The 23,545-nt window shown below is 43.6% G+C and overlaps 1 protein-coding gene across 2 annotated transcripts in view; it reads left to right on the plus strand.

Moving 5' to 3' along the window:
* St6gal1 (ST6 beta-galactoside alpha-2,6-sialyltransferase 1) overlaps positions 1 to 23,545 on the plus strand; it is a 766,154-nt gene that overhangs the window by 11,465 nt on the left and 731,144 nt on the right. For both annotated transcript variants that reach the window (XR_007834948.1, XM_051191227.1), the window contains exon 2: positions 21,563 to 21,704. The gene's annotated coding sequence lies outside the window, so the exon portion shown is untranslated. The remainder of the gene's footprint in view (positions 1 to 21,562; positions 21,705 to 23,545) is intronic.

Below are 23,545 nucleotides of genomic sequence, written 5' to 3' on the forward strand. Positions count from 1 at the left end.
TTTCTCTTGAAACCTATAATGACTCCCTCTTTTATGGTATCCCTCTCTCTCTCTTTCTTTTTCTGTCATCTATTCCTTCCCTGACTCAATCTTTCTAGTCCCACGTGCTTTCCTCTCCTCCCCTTCTCTTTCTCCTAACCCCCTCTCCACTCACCCCCCCCCACTCCCAATATGCTTAGGAGATCTTGTTCCTTTCCCCTTCTGTGAGGGACCTTGTATGGATCTCTTAGATTCTTCCTTATATCCTAGTTTCTCTGGTGGTGTGAATTGTAGGCTGGTGATCCTTTGCTCTATGTCTAAAATCCATATATGAGTGAGTACATACCATGTTCCTCTTTTTGTGACTGGGTTACCTCATTCAGGATGGTTTCTTCAAGTTCCATCCATTTGCCTGCGAATTTCAAGATTCCATTGTTTTTCCCTCAGAGTAGTATTCTGTTGTGTAGATGTGCCACATTTTCTTTATCCATTCTCCAGTTGAGGGACATCTAGGTTGCTTCCAGGTTCTGGCAATTACAAATAATGCTGCTGTGAACATAGTTGAATAGATAGATGTCTTTGTTGCATGGATGTGGATCATTTGGGTATATGCCTAAGAGTGGGATTGCTGGGTCCCCGATTCCCATTTTCCTGAGGAACTGCCATACTGATCTCCAAAATGGCTGTACAAGTTTGTACTCTCACCAGCCGTAGAGGAGTGTTTCCCTTTCTCCACATCCTCTCCAGCATAAGTTGTCTTGGTGTTCCTAATTTTAGCCATTCTGACAGGAGTAAGATGGTATCTCAGAGTTGTTTTGATTTGCATTTCCCTGATAGCTAAGGATGTTGAGCACTTTCTTAAGTGTCTTTCAGCTCTTTTGATTTCCTCTATTGAGAATTCTCTCTTCAGTTCTGTGCCCCATTTTTTAATAGGGTTATTTGGTGTTTTGGTGACTAGTTTCTTGAGTTCCTTGTATATGTTGGAGATCAGCCCTCTGTCAGATGTAGGATTGGTAAAGATCTTTTCCCAGTCTGTGGGCTGCTGTTAGGTCTTGTCAACTGTGTAACCCATTTCTATTAATCTGTGTATCCCCATGTAGTGTTGGCTTACCTGTGATGCCCAGGCCTCTTGCTTCCTTGGCAGCTATATAGCATCTCTCCAACTCCGCCTACTGCATTTCTCTATTCCCGTTTGGATTTCCCACCTAGATAAATCCTGCCTGTCCATTGGCCAAAACAGCTTTATTCATCAATAAGAGAAATATATATTTACAGCATGTGGAAGGACATCCCCCATCACAGGCAATTCAAAGTAAGTCATAGGTCATCAAACCCAGAAGCTGCTGGAGAAGGCTTCAAGGAGGAGATAGTTTGGCTGGGTGCTGAAGATGAATTCTGAAGTTAAGCTTTGGAAAAATTACATTCCTGGCCCAGGGAGTAGTGAGAACATAGAGGAGTGGAAGAACATGGCCTGTCTGGGTCATTGTGAATAACTTGTGCCTGGAGAGACAAACGAAGGAACAGCTACTGTTAATTCTGAAGCCTCGGCATGGCAGTACACACACATGCCTGTATAAATTGAGGGTTTTGGCACCAGATGTACAGCTAAGGATATTACTGCTCCAAGGTATGGCTGAGGGGAAGGTTCTATTATAGATATGAGGCATCTGGGAGATTTCAGAGCAGAGAGGGAGAAAGGGAAGATTGAACATGGCCATGAGGAGAGAGAGAGAGAGAGAGAGAGAGAGAGGAGAGATGGGAGAGTGAGAGAGGGGAAGAAAAAGAGAGCGTGAGCAAAGGAGACCAAAAGAGAGGGTGCCGAGAGAGAGAGATAGAGAGAGACAAAAAAGAGAATGTTTATCTCCAAACAGTAGGGTTTATGAGAATGAGAAGCTGGGGCAGGGGAGCCCATGAGCTGGAGAAGTTTAGGCTACTGGGCAGTGTGAGAAGTCAGGATGCTGCATGGACCCTGTAACAGGCATCTGTGATACTCAGTGAGCCTGGAGGCACACACGTTGGTAGGGAAATAGGCACCACAGATAGCCATGTCCCCTTTGACAGCGATTAGAGAGACGGCTGTGAGTGCCAGATTTGGGAGGAGTTGTGTTTTCTTTGGACCTGACAATGTCTCTAAGCCCAACAGACCTGCAGAATGCATTGTTCTTTCTCCTGAGATTTACTTAAAATCTTTCAGGGCTGAGTTGTGATTTGAACCCCATAAGCTCTCTGATTTCCAAAGCCTGTGGTTTCCTCTTGTGCTATGATTTATAGTGAAACCTGGTTACCTACCTTAATGAAACAAAAAATACACAAGACAGATGTGAAATATGTATTTCTTAGGTTACATTTTATCAATAAATGTATTATGTTTTGTAGAGAAATATTTTGTGTGCTTACATAATTACATTTACCTATAGAATAAAATATGCTGCTGGCCATTGGTGGCACTTGCCTTTAATCCCAGCACACGGAAGGCAGTGACAGGCAGATCTCTGTGAGTTCAAGTCCAACCTGGTCTACAGAGCTAGTTCCAGGACATGCTCCAAAGCAATGCAGAGAAACCCTGTCTCGAAAAACAAAAACAAACAAACAAAAACAAAACAAAACAGAATAAAATGTGCTTTAGCTGTGTCTTACTTGCTGTTACTCTACTGTGAAGAGACACCATGACCAAGGCAACTTTCATAAAGAAAGCATTTAATTGGGGCTTGCTTACAGTTTCAGAGGGTGAATCCATAATCATCATGATGGGAAGGCGATAGGCATGGTGCTGGAGCAGTAGCTGAGACTTTTACATCTTGATCTGGATCTGCAGGTGTGTATGTGTGTGTGTGTGTGTGTGAGAGAGAGAGAGAGAGAGAGAGAGAGAGAGAGAGAGAGAGAGAGAGAGAGAGAGAGAGAGAGAAAGACACTAGACCCGGCATGGGCATTTGAAACTTCAAAGACCACTTCCAGTGACACATCTGCAACAAGGCCACAGCTGCTCCCTGGTGACTGAGCATTTAAATATGTGAGCCTGTAGGGATCATTCTTACTCAACCTATCACAAGTTGTAAATTTTATAGCTAAAATTTTAGACCTCATAGCAATCTGTAGTCTAGACTCTGGCATCCAGCCACTATATGACCCTTGCTCACTTAATGACACCCCTAGTTTCTTTATTCATAAAAGGGGTGATAATTGTGCCATTCCCTAGTCTCAGGAGGTTTGATGTTGAAATTCTGTTACAGATGTCACAGGACAAGCATGGATAGAAGAGCCACCCAGAGGGTTTATTATTGTGGACGTGGGCTTTGCCTTCCTGAAAGGATACAGTGGTCAAAGCACAGACAGTTGTCTGAGAGAATGCTCACATCCAGGGATAGGGTCCCTGAAGCATTGAAAACAAGCTGCTTGGTGAAGAGCCATAGCACTGTGCCATCCTGACTCAGATAAGCTATGGCTTCTTGGACAGTAGGTGTTGTACACAGCCCCAAGCCCAGCCCAGCACTGAGCACTGAGCACTGGGGCATCCATTGGAATAGGCTCAGCTCATAGATCACACTTGGTCATGCCGCATGAACAGCTAAGAGAGGAAGTTGTAGTGTCAGGCAAGCAACACCTTGCATCTGTGAAAGAATGTTTTTTTCTACCTGCCAAGTTATGGCCTTGGGAGGGAGAATCAAGCAGAAATGGAAGAGAGGACATGTCTGGTATATCTATGGATATGAACTGTGGTGGGGAGCCAGGCTTGCAGCCATGTTTTTCTGAGCCTTTTAGGGAGCAAGAACATAGGAGTTTGTTCCAGGTGAGAGAGGGAGGAAGGCAGCCAGCCAGGAGCTCTGACAAAGGCAATGAGGCTGAGTTACTCATCTGTGGGCTACCTTTGTCAGGTTGTGTGCTGTGGGGCTGGAGGATGCTGGCCCGGAGCCTGAGCTGGAGGAGGTTAATGACAGTGTGAGGAAAACTCCCCGGAGTTTTCCTCCTGCTGGAGGGCATGTGGCGGCTTCTCTTTTCATCTTCACAATGGATGTCTTATTCTGGGCTTCCAGTTTAGAGGAGGTAGGAGAATAGGCAAAGAGGAGCCCTGAAGCCTCATCCACAGCAGCACTCCTGCATCTGAAGAGTTCTTACCCACATCTCCACAGTCTAGCTGACTCACAAGGTGAGGCAGAATGGCTTGCTGTCATCCAGTTAGGTTTATAGTCTCACTTCCTCAGGAAGCCCTCAGCACTTTGTGTGTGTGTGTGTGTGTGTGTGTGTGTGTGTGTGTGTGACATGCTTTCCAGCTAGGTGGACTTGGGTTTAAATCTGTTAAGTGCTGTTTGTTTACCCTGTGAACATGAAGACTTCACCTCTCAGATCCTCATTTCATGCCTTAATCTGTGTTAGTTATTTCTGTATGTACCAAAGCATTGGCATGCATGCTTAACCCAGAGCTGAACGTGTGACTGTGACCAACAAATTGCTGTTTTTAAGACCACAGCCCTGTACCCAGAATTTACAAAGTGCGGCAAAAAGATGAAACCCAGGAGACAACTGCCAGTGAAAGAAAGACCAATGAAACAAATAGGCAGTTCTCAAAAGAGGAGGCACAAATGGTCAGTAAATATTTTAAAACCTGATCAGCATCCCCAAGTCATCAGGAGAGGATGTGGAGAAGGAGAACCCTTATTTATTGCTAGTGAGAGTGCAAATTATACAGTCAAACCAATATGGTGCAAGTTAGAATGGAGGTTCCTGAGAAAGAGGAAAAGTAGAATGTCCACGTGGCACTGCCATTCTACTTGACATATACCTAGAGAGTCCATACCATGCCACAGGGGCTCGTGCACATCCAGCCATGTTCACGGCTACTCTTTTTACAATGGCAACAAAACAGAACCAACCTAAATGTTCATCAACGGATGAATGGCTATGAAAATGTGGTACTTACACAAAGTGGACTATTACACAGCTGTAAATAAAAAATGAAAATTGTAGGAAAATGGAAGGACCTGAGAAGTGTAATGTTAAGTGAGGTGACTCGAACATGGAAACAAACCATGCATTCACCCTCATATTTGGATGCGAGCCTATAACATATGCACACATGTATGTAAATAGGTATAAGAGTGGTGTCTTAGGGGGTTCTATTGCTATAAAAAGACATCATGACCATAACAACTTCTTTTTTGTTTTATGATTTTTAAAATTTAAATTAGAAACAATCTTGTTTTACATGTCAATCCTAGTTCTCTCTCCCTCCCCTTCTCCCCTGCCCTCCACCAATCCCAATCCCATCCCCTTTCTGCTCCTCAGGGAGGGTGAGGCCTTCCATGGAGGATCTTCAAAGTCTGTCATATCATTTGGAGCAAGGCCTATGCCCTCCCCTGTGTGTCTAGGTTGAGAGAATATCTCTATGTGAAAAGGGCTCCCAAAGTCCATTTGTACACTAGGGATAAATGCTGATCCACTACCAGAGACCCCACAGACTGCCCATTCCTCCTAACTGACACTCACATTCACGGGTTCTGGGTCAGTCCTATGCTGGTTTCCCAGCTATCATTCTGGAGTCCATGACCTCCCCCTTGTTCAGGTCAGCGTTTCTGTGGGTTTCTTAAACCTGGTCTTGACCGCTTTGCTCATCACTCTTCCCTCTCTACAACTGGATTTCAGGAGTTCGGCTCAGTGTTTAGCTGTGGGTGTCTGCTTCTGTTTCCTTCAGCTACTGGATGAAGGCTCTGGGATGGCATATAAAGTAGTCATCAATCTCATTATCAGGAAGGGCATTTAAGGTAGCCTCTCCAGTACTGCTTAGATCCTTAGTTGGGGTCATCCTTGTAGATCTCTGGACATTTCCCTAGTGCCAGATTTCTCTTTAGACTTATAATAGCTCCCTGTATTATGGTATGTCTTTTCTTGCTTTCCTTTATTTTTCCCCAGAATTAATCTTCCTGCTCCCTCATGTCCTCCTCTCCTCTCCTCTTCTCCCCTCTCTTTCTCTTAATTCCCTCTCCCATCCTCCCATAATCCCTTTTGTTTCCCAGGTGGTCTTGTGCCTTTCCCCTTCTCTGGGGTGGGGTCTATGTGTGTCTCTCTTAGGGTCCCTTGCTTCCTAGCTCCCCTGCTGGTGTGGATTGTAGGCTGGTGATCCTTTTCTCTATGTCTAATATTCATATATGATGTTTGTCTTTGTGTGACTTGGTTACCCCACTCAGGATGGTTTCTTCTAGTTCCATCCATTTCCTTGCAAATTTCAAGATTACATTGTTGTGTTATCTCCCCCCCCCCAGTAGTACTTCATTGTGTAAATGTACCACATTTTCTTTATCCACCCTTAGATTGAGGGGCATCTAGTTTGCTTCCGTGTTCTGGCTATTATAAATATTGCTGCTATGAACGTAGTTGAACAGATGTCCTTGTGGTATGAATGTGTATCCTTTGGGTATATGTCTAAGAGTGGAATTGCTGGGTCTTGAGGTAGACTGATTCCCATTTTCCTGAGGAACCTCCAAACTTATTTCCAAAGTGGCTGTATGAGTTTGCACTCCCACTAGCAGTGGAGGAGTGTGCCCCTTTCTCCACATCCTCTCCAGCATAAACTGTGTTGGTGTTTTTGATTTTAGCCATTCTGACAGGAGCAAGATGGTGTCACAGAGTTGTTTTGATTTGCATTTCCCTGATGGCTAAGGATGTTTAGCACTTTCTTATGTCTTTTGGCCATTTTAGATTCCTCTATTGAAAATTCTCTATTTAGTTCTCAACCCCACTTTTTAATAGGATTATTTGGTGTTTTGGTGACTGGCTTCTTGAGTTCTTTGGATATTTTAGAAATCAGCCCTCTGTTAGATGTGGGGTTGGTGAATATCTTTTTCCATTCTGTGGGCTGCCATTTTATCTCGTTGACTGTGTCCTTTGTCTTACAGAAGCTTCTTATTTTCAGGAGGTCCCATTTATTAATTGTCAATCTCAGTGTCTGTGTTACTGGTATGGAAGCAGTCTCTGGTGCAATTGGGCATTGTTCAATTTCCATGAGTTTGTAGGGTTTCTGTAATTTGTGTTGTTGTTGAATTCTAACTTTAAAGCATGATGATTTGATAAGATACAGGGATTATTCCAATTTTTCTTTTGCATCTGTTCAGGTTTGTTATATTGCTGAGTATGTGGCTGATTTTAGAAAAGGTTCCATGTTGCCCTGAGAAGGTATATTCTTTTGTGTTTGGATGGAATGTTCTATAGATGTCCCAATTGGGCCATAACTTCTGTTAGTCCCTTTGTTTCTTTGTTAAATTTCTGTTTGGTTGTCTTGTTTAATGACAAGAGTGGGGTGTTGAAGTCTCCCACTATAAGTATGTGAGGTTTTGACATTTGAGTATTAGTAGCATTTCTTTTATGAATGTGGATAACTTTGTATTTGGAGCATAGATATTCAGAATTGAGACTTCATCTAGATGGATTTTTCCTGTGATGAATATGAAATAACTTCTTCATCTCTTTTGATTGATTTTAGTTTGAAGTCTAATTTATTAGGTATTAAGATAGCTACACCAGCTTGTTTCTTGCGTCCATTTGGTTGGAAATTTTTTTCTCAACGCTTTACTCTGAGGTAATATTTGTCTTTGAAGTTGAGGTGTGTTTCTTGTATGCAGAAGGATGGATTCTATCTTTGTATCCATTCTGATAGCCTGTGTCTTTTTATAGGTGAGTTAAGACCATTAATATTGAGGGATATTAGTGACAATTGATAATTCTTTTTTTTGTTTTGGATTTGTTGTTGGTGGTATTGTATGTAGATTTTCCTCCCTTCTTTTTTTTTTGGCTGATGGTGAAGTGGGATTTTGCTTTTGTGAGTGTAGTTAACTTTCTTGGGTTGGAGTTTTCCTTCCACAACTTTTTGTAGAGCTGGATTAGTTCATGTGTATTGTTTAAATCTGATTTTGTTATGGATTATCTTGGTTTCTCCATCTATAGTGACTGAAAGCTTTGCTAGGTATAGTAGTTTGGGCTGGCATTCGTAGTCTTTTAGTGTTGGTAGAATATCTATCCAGGACCTTCTGGCTTTCACAGTTTCCAGGTGCAATTCTGATAGGTTTGCCTTTGTATGTTATTTGGCCTTCTTCCTTTGCTGCTCTTAATAGTCTTTATTTGTTGTGTATGTTTGGTGTTTTATTATGTGGTGAGGGGACTTTTTTTTGTACACTCTATTTGGTGTTCTGGAACTTATTGTACTTTCATACTTTTAGAATCAGACATGACTAGTATGGAAGACTTGTCACACTAACTCACTGAAAAAGTTACCTTTTTGTTTAGATTTCTTGGTTTAATGTCATGTGTATGAATGTTTTGCTGCAGGCATGTGTGTACACCACATGCCTGCCTGGTGCCCAAGGAAGTCAGAAGAAGGCACCCCATTTCCTAGAAATGGAATTAAAGATGGTTGTGAGCTGCCATATGGATGCTGGAAGTCAAATCCTGGTCCTCTGCAAGAGCAACAAGTGCTCTTAGATGCTGTGCCACCTCCCTAGTCCTGAAAAAGTGATTTAAAATGTTTTGGGGAGAGGGACATAGTAGCCTGATATCCCCCCTCACCTTTTTTTGTTTATAACCATATCAAATATCTTAACACATTATTTGACTTGTAAATTATATTTCTATATATAAAGTGTCACTTTAATTACAAAATTAGATATGACAGCTCTTTTTCATTAGTTGTTTTCAGTTGTTGCTCACCTAATGGGCCATGTTCTGCTAGGCGTTGCAGTTTGTAAAGGTGGATGAGAAACAGTTTCTTCCTGGAGGAGCTCAGATGGTCATGTGCTGTGGGGTTCCAAAAGCTGAGCCAGCTGCTGAGAGAGGGAGAGGAAGGGCAAGGCCAGAGAAGAGATAGGCATTCCCCCCCCCCCCCCGCAAGACAATAAAGAAGAAAGAACAGCTTTCCTGGCATGTAAAGTAGGAGTGAGGAGGAAGTTATCAGGACCAGACAGGAAGGTCACTGTTGGAATTTGGCCCTAGATTTCCTCACGAGGAAGGCAGGAGCTGATGGCAAGCAAACCCATAGGGCTTCTGTTCCTGCTGGCATTTGAGCCCACTCAGATTGGGTTATGACAACGTCTACAGGTCTTTTTTTCCACAGGTGGGTGGACATGAGCAGGGAACCCAGCCAAGCCTGACTATACAGGGGCATTAGAGGGCTACTTGTTATTACAGAGTTTTCCCCAGGCTCAGGGTTCAGGCCATTGGTGGGGCTCTGCAAAGGACTGAGGCCCATCGCTGCATAGGATTTAGGAATACAGAGCCTCCAAGAGCAGGATGCAGATAGTGTGTGCGGGAAGAGCTTCACGGTCATGTGTTCATGCCAAGTCAAGAAAGAGTTAAGTGGACAGAGTGACTTGTGCAATTCAGGGACCTTGTGTGCAGTCTTTGGTATTCAAGGTCTCAGTAATTTACAAACAAATATAGAGCCATGTGATAGACATTTAGTGAGTTATTTCAATGAGATAAAGATAGACACACAGGTTTATAAGGCTGTTGTGGGTCATTTAACTGATAATAGAAGCAGACTCATGAAGTTTCATATGGTGGTGTATTGTTCCCAGGTACAGTATGAACTTTGTGTTTCTCTTGTTCAGTCTCTATTAAATCCAGTATTCAGTACCACACCTGCTTCACAAACGGGAATGTGGCGTGAGATGTGGTTACTCACCCCCATCATGCTGTAGCTCAGATGCTATCCCTTTTGGTCCTGTGTTCTCGCCTCTGGCCACCAGTAGTGTACCTGAACATAGCCTCAATTCTGCCTTAAGCTGATGAAATTGAAGTCTTTGTCAGGTGGCTATGGGCAGTAGCCTTTGTGTAAAGCTCTGTGGTTGATTCCCAGGCAACCATAGCTAAGAACTGTTGTCCTATCTTCTGCAGGGATGTTTTACATTGCTTCCCTTGTCTTCAAAAAGCCCATGCCACTTTCTCCATAGCCAGGCTTCACTCTCTTGCTCCTTGTTTCACACTTGCCTGAGAAATGGTATCGATGAAGAGATTGTTTGCATGATTTGCCTCAGCCAGTTCAGGTCACTGTAAGATGCAGTGACAACTGAGGTTGAGGAGCTCATGATCAAGGCATTGGCAAAACCACTTCTTAGCTCCCAGGTTGAAAAGGGCTGAAGTCTCTTTTGTAAGAGCACTAATGCCATTTGTGATGGCAGAGCCTTCCAGACCTCATCAGCTCCAGCTTCTAATACCACTGTGCTGAAGGTTAGGAATTCAACACATGAGCTTTTGGGGATGCAAATGTTGAGACCTTACCACATCTCCATCACCAATTCTGTGCTTATATGTTCTCCTTTCTTCCTGTTATTACGGGTGTGCCTGTGTCTTAGTCACTGTTCTGTTGCTGTTGAAGAGACACCATGACCAAGGCAGCTCATAAAAAGAACATTTAAGTGGGAGCTTGCTTACAGTTTTAGAGGTGTAGCCTGTTGTCATCATGTCAGGGAACATGGCAGCATGCAAGCAGACTTGGTGCTGGAGAAGCACCTGGGAGCCACATCCTGATCTCCAGACCAAGAGAGAATTGACACTGGGCCTGACTTGGGTATTTGAAACCTCAAAGCCCACTCCTAGTGCCACACTTCCTCCACACCTCCTAACCCTTCTAATCCTATCGAAGAGTTTTACTCCCTGGTGACTAAGCATTAAAATATATGAGCCTGTGGGGGTCATTCTTATTTAAATCACTCATTCCTACTTATCCTCTATATTCTATCTTAATTTAAGGTGTGGCTCTAGCAACTCTCCTTTCTCTCTCCAATATTATTTCTCTGTTGTGACATTCCACTTGTACCCTTCTCTACAATTTATCTAACTAATTATCTATCTATCTAACTACCTATTTCTGAATGGTAACTTTGTCTCTCACCTACCTGTTTGTGTATACCTGCACAGTTCCCCTGATTTCTTAGGCCTTCTAGTAATTGCCATGTTTTTCTGTTCCTGAAAATAATTTTCTGTTTCTTTCCTGTGGTTCATCTTCTCAAGATCACTCCCATTTAAGCCTAGTGTGATCATTTTTTTTTTTTTCTCCCAGTTGCTCTCCAAGACTCTACCAATCAGGCTCATTAATAATCTGCCAAATGCAATGGCCACATCTTAAGCCTTGTCTTGTCTTCCCTGTAGGAGCTTGTATAACAGGTTGTCCATTTTAAGGGTGTCTGCTCTTGGCTTCTGGAGTGCTCTCCTTGCTCTCTTCTTTAGCCATCTTTCCTCACTTTCTGTGGTTGGCTAATTGTGATCTGATCAGGCTGTTATGCTGACAACCCTCTATTTGAACCTACACTCCAGATCTTTCTTCTGAACCCATGCTCACCATCCACCGAACAGGCTTCCTCAGGTGAGTGGTAGATATCTAAAATGCAATAAGCCTAAAACCGAGCTGCTGTCCTCTGAAGCAGCCACCCTACTCTCGTAGACAAGAGTTAGACCTTATGACTCCAAAGTCCTTCTTGATATTTCTTCCACGCCGTAAGCACAAACCATGATAGTTGTACCTTTGTAATAAGTCAAGAGATAGGTTATTTGGTTCACCACATTCCTGCTGGCTCAGGACCGGCTATCTCTGTTTTTAATTTCCAGGATAATTTGTGCCTGGGCCTGCTTATATTCTTGCTTTGTTGGCTTGGTTTGTTTTTAAAAAGCACAAAAGCACAGAGTGGTTATTTCAAAAGTTGCATCAACACATAATTTCTTGGTTCAAAAACTGTCAAGCTTTCCCATTCCTCTTAGTTCTTTTAGACGGCTGGCCTGGACAAGTCACATCTTTTTTTTTTTTTTTTTTTTTTTTTTTTCCTTTTGGTTTTTTGAGACAGGGTTCCTCTGTGGCTTTGAAGGCTGTCCTGGAACTAGCTCAGTAGACCAGGCTGACCTCGAACTCACAGACACCCGCCTGCCTCTGCCTTTCGAGTGCTGGGACGAAAGGTGTGCGCCACCAGTGCCCAGCTAACAGGTTGCATCTTTTACTCTTCTCTGCCTCTTTGATTCATTTCTGAGGCCTGCACCTCAGACACAAGGCGCATTGCTGCCCTGGGGCCTGTGTGTTTGCTGGTCCCTCAGGGCTGTTCCCTCACACAGTCCCATGGTTTGCTCCACCCCTGAATGTCCTCTTGACAGAGAGATAATTTAGCAGCCTGACATAAAATAATGATCTGCCCCTCCACTCTCACACCTGGCTCATTCCTTTTCAGCAAGCTGTGCTGTCCTCCAGTAGCATACAAGGCTACCTGATGTACTTATGTTCTGTCTTTTTCCATTAGAAAACTCTTTCCATGAGGCCAAGGAAGGGCTTCATCTTTCTTCTTTCTATCATAACTGTTTTCCCTAGGCCCAAGATCCAAAATAACACACTACTGGGTTGAATTGAACTAAATCCTCTCAACTCCACTTTAGAATTAGCCAGAGTAATTTATATAGATGAGAAGTCTGAGGTCCAAAGAGGGGAAGTAACTGTTTCAAAATATTACAGCTTGCTAGAATAGGGCTATGCCCGAGACCTCCGCAGTGTCCACATCATCGTCCTCCTGGACATTGTCCGCTATCTTTCTGGTGAGCTTTTTTCCCCTTCACACTCACCTCCTTAAGTGGCCCCAGTCTCTCACACCTTGTTGTGAGCAAACAGCCCCCTGCGAAAAATGCTTTGACTGTGCCTGGAATGATAGGAAACACAGATTGAATGCCACATATGTAATTTCTATGCAGAAATCAAGTTTTGTCGTTAGCTCATTTGGTGGAACTGAAGTGATGGCCTATATAAAGCTATGTGCACTTTTGTAACTAATATTTCCTTTAAAGATCTTTCCAGGAACACAGTAAGACTTTAGACCTGAATAGGATCTGTCACAGGGGGCTGAAGAGATGGCTCAGAGGTCAAGAGCAATTGTTTGTGTATGGTTCAGAACCATCCATAACTCCAGTTCTATAAGATCTGATGCTCTCTTTTTACCCCCATGGGCTTCAGACATACATTTGAGAGAAGCATTCATATACATAAAATAAAAAGAAACAGATCTTCTAAAAACAAAATCTAACACAGAAGGCCAAGATAAGAGAGATATGTCTAACATGCTGTTCTGCCCCAGAGGGAAGGAGTGGTTGGGAGCCTAAAAGGTCCTCAGTGAGACTAGCCAACCACCCACACTTGCTAGACAGGGTGATGTTCTGTTGGCAGTCATGTGATGAGAGGAAAGTAGTCCGAACTAAGAGGCCTACAGGCTTACAGTTAGGAGTTCCCCAATAAAATGTACAGAGTGATCTCAATGTCTCTGGGGTTAAGACTTGCCAGCCTAGAGTCCATACCTCCCTTCACACCTTTTGCATGCTTCACTTTGGAATTTAATAGGATATCTAAGGATCATTCGTTATCTGTGGGGAATTGAGACATGAAAGACCCAAACCAAGAGGCAACAACAACAACAACTCAAAGAAATGGAGGCGATTAGAGAGCAGTGGAAAACTTCAGGGCTGGGTTGTGTTCAGTGGCACAGCACAGGAAACCAACCAGCCAACCAACCAACCAATCCCCCAAACTGTAATGCTAGACTCCGAAGTGTGAAGGCTTGTTGAAGAGGTACTTGCCGCAAGGAATGAGAATAAACTCTTGGAATTAAAGGCACTAAAGATGAAGTAAATAGCTACAGGGTTTGGATTAGAAAGTTGCAACAAATAAAGAACAGTGGAATGGGAAATAAATGGGTTATTCTTAAAAAGTCTAAAATCTGAGAGCAAGAGATCAGGGATACCGAAGGAGAAATCATCATAGAAAAGGTGTTGGGGCTGAGGAGGCAGCTGAATTGGTAGAGCTTATGGAGCATGGAGGAGGTCCTGGGCTCGGGCACAGCATCACAAGCCTGTAATCTCTCTCAGCACTGGAAGGTTGGAGATGCATAGATGAGAAAGTCAGGGTCATTTATAGCTCCATAGCAAGCATGAGGACAACTTGGCTACATGAGAACCTGTCTCAAAAAATAAATAAATACCTAGATTTTTTTTCTTATTCTCTTTCTTTTTGTTTTGCCTTATTTTATTTTATCATTATTCTTTTGCCTGTTTTCTATGGAGAGATGGAAAGGGTGTGGAGTCTTGATGAGTGGGGAGTTTGCGAGGATCTTGGAGGAGGTTGGAGAGGGGAAATCATGATCAGAATACACACACACACACACACACACACACACACGTATATACACATTTGTTTTTTCCAGACAGGATTTCTTTGTATGGCTTTGGAGCCTGTCCTGGAACTAGCTTTTGTAGCCCAGGCTTGTCTCAAACTCACAGAGATCCACCTGCCTCTTCCTTTCTAGTGCTGGGATTAAAGGTGTGCACCACCACCGTCTAGCATGATCAGAATATATTTAAAGGGGGAAAGTATCTATTTTCAGTAAAAGAAAAACAGAAACAAACCAGTACAGAGAACTGAAGGATGTAGGCTGCTGGGTAGAAAATATTGACCAGAGTACTTGGAGCAAAGTGCTATAAATGAATAAAGAAAAGAAAAAAAAAAAAAAGATGCATGCAAATGGACACTTCTAGATAGCAATGGGGCATGTCTCAGTGGAAGAACACCAAACAAATAGCCCATGTATGCATGGGATGAAATGTGGAACCGCGAAGCCTGAATGGATTACACGTGAGAACGGGAGGATACAACACTGGCTTGAAGACACTGAATGTAGAGCTTGAACATTCTAGAGGAGTGCTCTTGGGGTGGCTCAGCAGATAAGGGCGCTCACCACCAAGCCTGTCTATCTGAGTTCAGTCCCCCAGGCCCCTCAAATCAACTCCTTTGTGTTGCCCTCAGATATGTACACAAGTACTATGGCATTCTTGCGTGCCCACATGCACATTAAATACATAAATATGTTCAAAAATTAAGAAAAATTTCAAGAGGAGATGATTTCTGAGAAACTGCCAGACAAATGAGTGGGTGGAATACTGATGTTCTCTGATGTGAGACGTGCCAGTTTCCTGCCCCTCACAGAGGCTTTCTGAGAAGACACAGCTTCTATTCCTCCAAATAGGGAGTAAACAAGAAAGAATAAGCAGGGTCCCTTATTAAGCCCTAAAGCCAACTAGTTTGGGTTGGTGTAGGAGGAGAGAAATTTCCAGAAGGGAGAGCTTTAAGAAATTAAAAACAAACAAAAGAACCATATGGTTATATAACAGTATTTGGTTGTGTGTTGTGTAGTTTTGTGGGAAAGATGAGGTTGAATTCGTTAGTGATAACGAATACATACATACATACATACATATATATATATATATCATTCAAACAGGAGACAGATAAGACTTGTATGTGAAAGGAATGAGTCATGACACCTCACATGTTCTACTGTGAGCATAACCACATGGCCATAATAATGAGAAGCTCTGAGTTTGACTTAATAGGAATGGTGGAACTTCATTAGGAGAAGTATGTGGGCTCAAAGGGAAGCAAATTTTTATTTTGCATATTAGGAAGTCCATGACTAACAACACCTAATGCTAAAAGCAAGGTCTATGTAAGTATGTGGTTTACAGTTAGTGCAGTAGCATAGTAGTAGCTGAGAGATGCAAGTTGTTGCATTGGGGCTGCAGAAACCAAGGCTATGGAGGACTGCCAAGGGGCTGCTGTTACTGCTGTGAGCCTGGTGGGGTCACGGATGGGTTTTTCCGTGATTAAAAAGAGGACTCAGTGTTTCCAGTATCGACAGTGACCGCTGTAGACACCACATTCACGGATATTCTCGGTATGGCAGTGTCAGGACCTTAGCCCTGAAAATGGGCCCCTATGCTATGCTTTTTCTCTGTATTAGAAACCACTCCTGCATTTTGTGTTCAGCTCAGATTTAATTTCCGCTCTTGCCTGGGAGTGAGTAAAGACCTGTGGGAGGCTGGTTTGTGAGTGAAATTCTTAAGCTTTGCCTAGGCTCTTTACTAAAATTCCTGTCACTGTATCAGAAAATGGACAGAACACTCCTTACCTCACAGGACTATGTGGGGTTATTTATTAAAAGCCGATTAGAACACAGAGTGTCTAGCATGGCAGCTGCTAAATAAATAAGAACAAAATCCATAGGGAACAGCTGCAGCTAGTCTTTGTTCTGAGATAGGAATTCCATTAATGCTGGGGCCTCACAGACAAAACTTTGAGGGACAGCATGGTGGTGCCGGGGTTGGGGGTGGTGGTAGAGGGATAGGAGAGTAGAGGGGTTAGAGGGAGTAGAGGGGTAGGGGCCATCCCATAAGCTGCTTGAATTTTTCTTATTGGATTTCCAGTACAGTGTCTTCTCGCGTGACTTCAGTGCCCATCCAATTTGCAGGACTCGGGTCTTGAGATGTCTTTTGTATAAGGATCTATAAAAGCAATGAGCTAATTTATGTTCATGCCCAAATGTTATCAGAAAAACTGCCCACAACCTAGATAGTGTGGAATAATGACTCCAGTGTGAGCCTTTACCTAAGTGTCAAGTGCCTGGTGGTGGCTGCTCACGGATGCCAGGGACCTGGCCCTTGCTCCATTCCTGTGACGGCTATGGCACCCTGACCGGAGAAAGAACTTGTTAGCATTGTCGTGTTTTGCAAACCTGGGCCATGAAATTCTCAGTGTATGTTCAGTTTGTGGGCTTCTTGCACAATAGGCACTGCTCTTGAAGTCTCTGCTGTGGTCTGTGGTCAGTACCTCATGCATCAGTACTCAAGGGAAAATACTCCTGAAGGAAGATATCACTGAGGCAGCCCCTTTCCTATACCATCTTTTGTCTTCTGGGTGGAAGAGAGATTGGCTGACTTGCTGCCAGAGTAACAAGGCAGGGGACAGTCCATTGAGTAGACCCGGGAGAAGGCCTTGGCTGCTAGGCCCCAGGAGAGAAATGGGAAACCAATTCAGGTGTCAAACCCAGTGAATGACCCTCTTGGGATCTGAGAGTGGTCAGGGGGAGCAGGTTGAGCTGGGAGTATGGACCAGGTGAGAGCTGCATGGAAACTATGAGGATGTGCATGGGGGATGACTTAGTCAGGGGTTCCGATCGCTGTGAAGAGACACCTCGACCACGGCAACTCTTGTGAGGGAAAACATTGAATTGAGGTGGCAGCTTACAATTTCCGAGGTTCAGTTCATTATCATCATGATGGGGAGCATGGGAGCAATGCAGGCAGACATGGTATTGGCTACTTCTTGATAGGCAAGCAACAGAAAGTGAACTGTGGCACTGGGCATTGCTTGAGCAAGAGACCTCAAGGCCCATCCCCACAAAGACATACTTCCTCCAACAAGGCCACACCTCCTAAAAGTGCTACTCCCCTTTGGGGGCCATTTTCTTTCAAACCACCACTGCAGGAGGGGCCAGAGGGTATGTAAGAGATGCAAGTGGACCAGTGACCTCCCCAGTGTTGGTAGAAAAATCTTGGCAAACTCACCTTTAGCAACTTCAGTACTTAGCAACCACAGTTGGCTCACAAGTCTATAACTACTTCTGACTTAGGGCCTGTGAGAGACTGTTTTTGTGGGGTAATTTAACTCATCCAAATTCCATCAAAAGGGGGTTTTGTGGACGAGCACAATGGAAGAGCAGAGTTCATAGCTACTGTGCCCACCAAGCTTGTGCTGTCTCTGGGTCTAATGGTTTCTTGTCTGTCTCTCTCTGCCTGGGCATGGGTCTCTGCATGTCAGATTCATCCCTAATGCTCCTAACTTATCTTATGTGTCATTTGCTTATTTCAGGTTCTGCTACTTTTCCCTAGCAGGGTTTATCCCCAGTCTTTGAAACAATATCTGGTCAGCCTACTTTCTTTCTTTAATTGTCCTTCAAGTACTTCCCTTCATCTCCCAGGGCAGTTCCAGAGTGTGACCGACTATCAATACTGGAAGCCTACTAGCTAGCTATTTACTAAAGGAGGAGGGGAAAAACCCCCAAGGGACCCACAATCCCCTCAGGGGCCTGCCAGAGTGCAGGGTATGCAGGGATAGTCAACTAGGAAAGGCCAGGAATTGGCTCCTCCTTGCCTGGGGCATCAGGGTCTCAGAAATCCAGCCATTTGTTTGGATGGATCACCTGGTGAAATACTATCTGTCTTTCACTAAATAAAAGTGGCTTTGAAGAAAGAAGGCAAGTGAGCTGACTACAGAGAGAGTATGTGTGTGGGGTGTGGGATATGGGATGGGTGCTTTCCCAAGGCTCTCCTATTCTGGGGAAGGCCTCTTCCTGCAGGCCCGCTGCTGATCTCTGGCTGCCTGCCTTCACCACAGTGCCTCTGGCTGGCTTCTGGTGTTTTGTTGACATTAATTACACACGAAGCAAGGTGCCCAAGGCCTCCAGCAACTCTTTTGTGTTTTTTTTTTTTTTTTTGGTACCACCTGTTGCCTTTGCTGTTCACTGGGCTCTGCCCAGAATTTTTATGAGACACTGATATTTCCAGCTCTGCAAATGGCAAGGTTGGCTTCAGTTTTCTGTTAGTTTCCATTCACTTCTGTCCTCTCTGGGCATGGCCCTTGCTTTTCTTTGTCTCTAAGCCTTTTTTCTTTTTAAAAACCTGGACACTTTGTGATTTGAATACTCCCTTCCCTGCTCTTTATGGTTTCCTCACTTCTCCTTGCCTATTCTTATTCAGGCACCTCTTCCTGGAGCTGGCATCAAGGAGCTTGTTGTGAACACAAGAAAGGATAATCCAGACTCCTGGTACGACATACTCATTTCCACCAGTGTGGGTGTGGTGTGGAGGAGAGGGCATCATGGAGAGATAGATGCTACTCCTTTCTGGCACCCTGGCCAGAATGTCCCTACTATGCAAACACCTGAGCAATTTGGGAATGCTTTGACCCAGCAATTTGACCTCCCAGACTGTGGCTTAAGGAATTAATTATGGGTTTTGCCAGCACACACACACACTCTCTCTCTCTCTCTCCCTCCCTCCCTCCCCCCCCTCTTTCTCTCTTTCTCTCTCTCTCTCATTCATGTACACACATGCACACATACATATTTGCAAAAAACAACCCACACTAAAATTAAACAGACCCAAAATCTGAACATCTCAATGAACTTCTGTACAGTTAGAATATCTCAAGTTGTGGAGCTTCACATTAGACTTTAAGTTTTCAGTATCAAATATATTTTATGCACATATTATCCTAGAAGAAAATTAATAATGCATACCTGATTTGAAGCTCCTCCTCTTTCATGGCTGTGGTCCTTGCCCATGTTCGTCCTTTCTTCTTAACTATTATTCTTCTTATCCTGTCTGCATGCTCTACTGTGCTCACAAGAACATTTGTTTACATAAAAGCATATATTGTTGGCTAGGTTCCACATTTGAAGGATAATATGTGGGCTTCCTTCCTTCCTTCCTTCCTTCCTTCCTTCCTTCCTTCCTTCCTTCCTACCTTTCTTTCTGGTATTATGTGATCTTTAATGTTATTCATTCTAAGCATTCCAAGTTCTTCCTTTTCTTTTTCTGAAAATTTTGTGATTACACACACACGCGCGCACACACACACACACACACACACACACACACACACACACACACACACACACAAACCCAAATTTTCAATATTCATTCATCTGTTGATAGGCAAATAAGTTGGTTCCAATTGTTTGCTAGAGTGAATAAAACAGCAATAAGCATGATGTTCAAATATCTCTATGGAAAGGGAGGGAGTTCTCTGGGTATTTGCCCAGGAGTGAAATAGCTGGGTCATGTGGTAGTTCTGTTTCTATTTATTATTTTATTTTTTGAGAAATATTCAAACTGATTTCCATAATGGCTGCATTAATTTGCACTCCCACTAGTGGTGGGTAAGGATTCCTTTCTCTCCATGTCCTCTCCAACATTTGTTGTCAGATCTGTTGATGACAGCCATTCCAACTGGGATGAGATGATATCTCAAAGAAAGTTTAATTTCTATTTATTTCCCAGATGGCTGGGGGTAGTGAAGACTCCTAAAAATTCTTTCTTTTCTTTTGAAAGTGTCTATTGAATTTGCCCATTTGTTAATTGGCGATCTTGGATTTTGGTTTATGCAGTTCTTTGTAATTCAGGATGCCACACCCTTGCCTGCAGTGTAACTGGCAAAGATGTTCTTCCATTCTGTGGGCTGTGTGTATGCAATGATTGCTTCTTTTGCTTTGTTGTCCCATCTGTTAATAGTTGGGGTTAGCACATATGCTATTGGCCTTCTATTTAAAATGTTCTTGCCTACCCCATATACACTTCAGGTTTTAATGAAGACCTTTGATCCATTTTGTAGTGATTTTCTATCACGTGGATCTAATTTCATCTTCTGCAGGTGGAAATCCAGCTTCACCCGCACAGTTTGTTGAACAGGTTCTCTCTGCCACCCCTCCCCCACTCCGCCCCACCATCCCCAGTGTGTTTTACCTCCGATGACAAAACTTAGGTGATTGTAGCTTGGCATTTATTTCTACATCCTCTGTTCTATTCCATTGGTCTTCCTGTAGATTTTGGTGTCACTACCAGCCTGTTTTTAGCATTATCGTGCTGTAATATATAATTAGAAGCCGGGTATTGTGATTAATTCCAACTGTGCTCTTATTCTTTAGGATTGCTTTGGCTATTCAAGGTCTTTTGTGGTTACAAATGAATTCTGGAATTGTTTTCCCTAAACTTGGGAAATTTGACAGTAGACTTTTGATAGGTATTACATTAGATCTGTTTTTTTGTTGTAGAGGTCTTTTGTGTCTTTGTTTTGATATATTTCTAAATACTTATTTTTGGGGGGATACAGTTTCAAATACTTTTGTAATTAGCACAAAAAGAATTCCTGGGGACTTAAATGCCAAGCCTTTGAAGGTAGAATTTATAGTCCCACTATGTAGGGCACTGTCTGTGGGTCATAGGGTACCCAGGGACACACACATATTGTATAGCCCTTAAATGACACCGCAGAGCACAGCGAGAACTCCTATTAAGCCACACCCAACCCTTTCCCATCTTTATAAAAAAATCTGGCTAATAAGAAAGGCAAAACAAGAATTGGAAAGGACATGCCTATCATGGGTAGTTTTCTTGGGTAGAGCAAGAGGGAGTAACTTTTTATTTTCATTTAAATTTTATTTTTTTAAATGTATAAATGGAACTTAAATTTTTTTGGCACATGATAAAATGCAGTTAATTCATTCTATCTGATTAAAAATTCAGACCCAGTTAGAAGTGCTTTCAGAATGAATGAGAAGTTTCACATTTGCAAGAGCAGAAACCACATGCTCTGGGTCAGGAGACTGGGCAGGTTTGATGCAATGAACAAAGCCACAGGCTTTGTCTGAACACTGGAATTGAACTGGGTGGGAAGATGTCTTACTTTGCCTTGTTGCTACTAATACTGCATAGGGTCAGGATTTGATGGCTCTAGCAACCTTTGCTTTCCTTAATTTGTTGCTCAGACTGGGCAAAAACGTGTGGACATGGGTGAGCAGATGTCCAGCATAGGTCATTTGGGAGAGGCTGGCTTCTTCTGGGAAAAGGGGCTCTGAAGGGAAAGCTCCTGGGACAGAGAGGAGGTGGAGGGGGTGGGAGGGGAAGGGTGCTCACTCACAGGCTTGTATTCAAGCCTGTGCTTAGCATGTATTCTTACTTTTCCGTGCAGGCAGAGGTAGAGCCAACTGTGCCAAACTTAGCAGCCAGCCGTCCAGAGAGAAGCAATCAGTGCTGCAGAAGTCCACTGAAATGAACTGGCCCCCTTGAGCCTCTCTCAATACCTGCTACCCACTTTCCATCCTGATGCTGAGGTAAGAACCCTTAAATCCTGCTTGGAGGAGTGGACAGAATGCTTCTTTGGGGGAAAGAAAGACCAGGGCAGTTCTCTAAGGCTCAGGGAAGAAGGAACAGTTGTTTTTAGTTACAACCATCTGTCTCCATTTCAGTTCACAAGGAAGAGGCAAAGTTACTGGAGGCCAAAGTCTTTGTAAGTGCAGAACTTCCAGAATCTTCTATCTTCTCCATTGCTAAGGAAATCTGAACCCTAAAGAGAATGAACTACACCAGATTCAGATGGATGTTTCTATGCTTTGGTTGGTATAGGAAAGCAAGCTCCCAGGAAACGTATGCATGGGAAAGCAAGCTCATGTGCATGCACGTGTGCACACACACCAACCCAACACACACACACACATACACACAGATGAGAGAAATTATGAGGGAGGTATGGCAAAGCATTACAGTAGGCTTGCCAAAAGCAATTTAAATAAATGTAGATATGTTTTGATTATGAAGATAACAAGTACTCCTAGAACATTTGGAAGAAAATAAGCAGGGTCTATTAGAGTTCCCTTCCATGGGATACTGGTGCCTTCTGCCTGGAGGTGGAGGGATGACCCCATGAGGGGCCAGGAGAGCTTTTGTCCAGTCTAGAATCTCTAGCATCCAAGAATTTTACAAACCAGTTGTTAAAAAGTGGTGACACACACCTTTAATCCTAGTACTTGGGAGGCAGAGGCAGCGGATCTTTTGAGTTCGAACCCAGCAGTGTGAGTTTCAGAACAGCCAGGGCTACCCAGAGAGATCTTGTCTAGAAAAATGAAACAAAACAAAAAGCACTAACTCCATCCCCACAAAAGAACCCCAGAAAAAAACAAAAGACAAAGTAATACAAAATAGTTGGCAGCTTAAAACTGACCAATGTGGGAAAGTTGACATATTGCCATGCAAACTGGCAAAGCTGCAAAGCCAGGCTTTCTAGGACTTTTTGTCTTGTGGAGGGGCTTGGGATCAAACCTAGGGCCTTGAGCATGTAAGGCAAATGCTGGACCACTAACTCAGAGTCTCTTCTCCTATGAATAGTAGGTGTGAGATTAGAGAGTGGTCTGTGGTCTGTTTGCAGTGTCTCATGGGTAGCCATGATGAAGCTCCTGTTACATAATTACAATGAGAATGTTTGATAGGGTGAGGCTCCTTGACTGCTACAGGGAGAGGGTTAGGCCACCAGGAAGCCTTTGGTCTACTGATGGAGAAAAATTGGCTGCATTTCTCTCTCTCTCACTGATGGACATCTTGGGGGGGTTGAATTATTGATACCCTTTCATAAAGGCAATGAAAACCCTCCATTTATGGATCAACATCTGGGGTGCATTTTCTTCCTGGAAAAGTTGAGGGGCTGGCCAGGGAAGTGTGGAAAGGAAGGCTTAGAAACATCAGATGTGAAAGCCAGGACCCAGTTAGAGCTTTTGACCCCTCATCTCTGAGGGAGGGTGAGGGTGACTTCCTGCCAAACCTGAGGCTTCAACAAAAGCCTCTTTCTTCAAGGCCCACCATCAGCAGATTAGAACTAATAAATTAGCATAATGGAGTCCTGGCCTCTGCCCTTCTTTCCAGTCTTCTGGCTCCTTCTTTGTGCTTCTTGCCTGTGCCCTCTGGGAGGGTTAGGGACAGTGTGAGACATTGGTGACATTCCAGTTTCCCTTTGTGGTTCAGAGAATGAGAAAGTTGGGAAGGGTCATAACAGCCATCCAGGCCCTCACCTTCATCCTAAGAATCCAGGCCACTTAGCAGCTGCTGCTGGTGGAGCTATGGGATCCTGGGGAGGAAGACTCTAGGCTGTGACCAGGCCTGGTCCCTGAGGCTGCCTGCTCTT

Source organism: Phodopus roborovskii, unplaced genomic scaffold (assembly GCF_943737965.1).
Source record: "Phodopus roborovskii unplaced genomic scaffold, PHOROB, whole genome shotgun sequence".
In the NCBI taxonomy this organism is placed as follows: domain Eukaryota; kingdom Metazoa; phylum Chordata; class Mammalia; order Rodentia; family Cricetidae; genus Phodopus; species Phodopus roborovskii.